The 3446-nt window shown below is 40.5% G+C and overlaps 1 protein-coding gene across 2 annotated transcripts in view; it reads left to right on the forward strand.

Moving 5' to 3' along the window:
* The window catches only part of Galk2 (galactokinase 2), a 111357-nt gene that overhangs the window by 4256 nt on the left and 103655 nt on the right, over nt 1-3446 (forward strand). The window lies entirely within an intron of this gene.

The raw sequence follows: 3446 nt of genomic DNA on the forward strand, positions 1-3446 counted from the left end.
GATTTTACACCACCCGTGTGTAGTCTGTTTGTCAAAGCCTTATCCCGTGCCCACCTGGCCAGAATCCCTAGTCCCGCGGAACAGGGACCCCGCGAGAAATCCCGGTCCACGGTAAGTAGCCATGATGCTGGACTCTACAGACCATCTCACAGGCCCCCAAATATTTTTTTTAATGATTTATTTTTATTTATGTCAGCATGAGTTTACAGATAGTTGTGAGCTGCAATATGGGTTATGGGAATTGAACCCAGGTCCTTGAAAAAGCAGCCAGTGCTCCTTTTTTTTTTTTAAGATTTATTTATTTATTTAATTTATGTGAATACACTGTAACTATCCTCAGACACACCAGAAGAGGGTGTAAGCTGAGGGTGTAACCATTACAGATGGTTGTAAGCCACCATGTGGTTGCTGGGAATTGAACTTAAGTCCTCTGGAGGAGTTGAGCCATCACACCAGCCCCGGCCCACAAATATTTTAAAATAGCATTTGCTGAAGTATAATTTAGCTGTGTTATGATGAACTAGGCTGCACAAGCTTATTAATTTGATAAAATTTACCACATATTTATACCTGTGATCATCATAAGAATTTAATGAGCTTATTATTCTAGAGATTTTTCTTTATAGAATTCTTTCTGAAATTCCTTGATGATCTATATTTTCCTCTTATTTTTTTTTAGGATACTACTGGTCTATTATTTGACAGTGTAGATGACTTTACAATTTAAGCTTTATGTGTAAATTGAAATAAACACAATGCATTCTCACTTATCTGGCCTTTATCCATGTTGTTCCTTGAATCAGTTGGTGTTTGAATTTATTGCTGCTCATTCTGTTTTTGGATATTCCATAATTATCTTTCTTCTAATGGATACATGAGGGGTTTTGACTCATGTTTAATATAAATAAAACTGTTATGAACAGTTGTGTACAAGCTGTGTGAACATGTTTCATTTCTGAGTAATGTGGTAGACTGATTCCAGGATGGCCTGTCACCCATGCCATTTGATAACTCTTTATCCTTTAAGTGTGGGTAGGCTATGGCTTGCTCCTAAGCAAGATGTTGGAGAGAAGTTAATATATGTAATTGCATGTACATTATTAAACAGGGTCACTCTTAGTCTCAGACATTGTGTCCTTTGCTGTCCTCAAGAAGCAAAAGTGCTGCTGTTTGTGTGATGGTTGTGCCTCATTGGCTGCTTCCTGTTTGCTTGCTTTTCAAGACAGGGTTTCTCTGTGTAGCTCTGGCTGTCCTGGAACTGACTCTGGAGATCAGTCTGCATCTGCCTCCTGAGCGCTGGCATCAAAAGCGTGCTCCACCACTGTGCGGCTGCTTAGGCTTCATTGTCAGTTGGACAGAATCTGGAATCACCTAGAAGGCAAGCTTCTGCCTCTGCCTGTGAGTGGTTATTTACATTAGCTACCATGTGCGTTGCAGTGTCTTTCCACAGATGAGCCTCTTTAAAATAGAAAACCCATCTAAGGCACACTCTGGCTTTTAAACGACAGAAATTGTGAGATAATAACTGTGTATTGTTATATATTATTTATTTATGATAGTGATGTTGTGAAGCAGTGAATACAAGCAAATCTGCGAGTGATGGTTGGGTCATACCAGAGGTATATATTCAACTTTGTAAGACACTCTCAAACTGTCTTACCATTTAGCCTATCTAGCTGCAATGTGCAAGAGTTCGAGTTGCCTCTTTATCTTGCTACTGTTTATCATGAGCTACCCAATTTCAGTTTTAGCTACCCTATCAAGAGCATGGAGCATTATGTGGCTTTGGTTTGCATTTTCTTAAGGCAGCTGCTGTGCTTCTCTCTGTGTGGTTTTTTAGTTCTGTTACTGCATTTGACATTTAGCAGTTAGTTCTCAAGTACATTGACTATCTAAAGATTTTTGAATATGATAACAGGGACGTAAGTTACCAAAGTGTGGAACTTGTTTTGTGAAACATCCTTATGCTTTCTGGACAAATCCATATGAATATGATCTGGAACATTCCTCTGGTCAGATGGCTTTATTGAGACTGGCATCAATGTGCATGTCTGGAGCACCCATCTCTTTAATGGCAAACTCCTGGTTTCTTTGAGTGCCCAAGGGGCATGCCTCTCAAAACCCATTCTATGGATGCATTTGTTGATGTATTCCCAGGTCACCACCTTGTTGATAGCATGTCCCCTCTTAACACCATTCTTCTACATAGGAGTCGTTTTTCAGGGCCCAAGTTGGAAGGGCTTCATGTGTTTCTTTAGTGAAAAATCTCTTCAATTCCTTTTTTTTTTTTTTCCCACACAAGTTGTTTATCTTATTACTCTTGCATGGTAAATAATTTGTGTGTGTGTTTGTGTGTGTTTTTATGTGTGTGTGTGTGTGTGTTGTATCTAAAAAAGCTTTGCCACTCTTTAGGACACTGATTACTAATTACTGATTTGTTTAAAAGGAAGGTATAGGGGCCAGCTGGTAAGATATACCAGGACAGATGCTTGCTGCCAAGCTTGATGATCTGCATTTAATTCCTGGGACTCACATGGTGGAAGGAAAGAACGGACACCCATAGGTTGTTCTGTGACTTCTGTGCCCATGCACACCCACATTAAATAAATTTAATTTTAAAAATTTATACAAAGTATAAATTTCTCTTGAGAAGGTAACATAAATATCTCCTTTCTCCCATTCCAGATAAGAGGGCTGACATGCCGAGGACTCTACAGAAGTACACTGCTCTAAACCTTAGGTCTCTCCATCAGAAAGAGTTGGGAGACCATTTTGTGCATACATTTTATACAGAAAAAAAGCTAGCTGAGAGCCATTAGTCAAAGAAGGGCTTGTGAATTTATTCTCTCTGTACATGACTTCAGACATGATGCTTTCCAGTCTAGCCTTGACTTCCCTGTGGAATTGTAAGCCAAATAAACTTTTCCTTCCCGGTGGGCAGGGCATTTGTCAGGATGTATTGGCACAGCAGAAGAAAAGCAATTCATGAGCTGTGTGAACTTCATCTCTCAGTCATTCACTCAGTCGTGCCCGTGTATTGAGAACCAGTCTGCCAGGCACTGTCAGGTGCTGAGGACAGTGCTCCTGCCCTCAAGTTGCTTATGGTAGTGATGGTGAGGCAGCAACGACAGTAAATGCACAAGAAAATAAATATGCAGGGTAACCTTTCTCAGTGCAGCACAGTAATGGGGGAGATGCGCTGGAGATGGTATACTTTTAATAGGGTCTCTGGGGTTTCCTTAGGCAACAGAAAAATGAGGGGTGAACTAGGTACCAAATGAAAAAAATGAGGGCATAGGTATGGTTGAGGAGAAGGTTTATTATAGTTGTGAAGGAGAAAACAGCAAGAGACATCTGGAAGGGGGAGGGTTCAGACTAAACATGGTGTTCTCTCTCTCTCTCTCTCTCTCTCTCTCTCTCTCTCTCTCTCTCTCTCTCTCTCTCTC

Source organism: Mastomys coucha, unplaced genomic scaffold, assembly GCF_008632895.1.
Source record: "Mastomys coucha isolate ucsf_1 unplaced genomic scaffold, UCSF_Mcou_1 pScaffold15, whole genome shotgun sequence".
NCBI classification, from domain to species: Eukaryota; Metazoa; Chordata; class Mammalia; order Rodentia; family Muridae; genus Mastomys; species Mastomys coucha.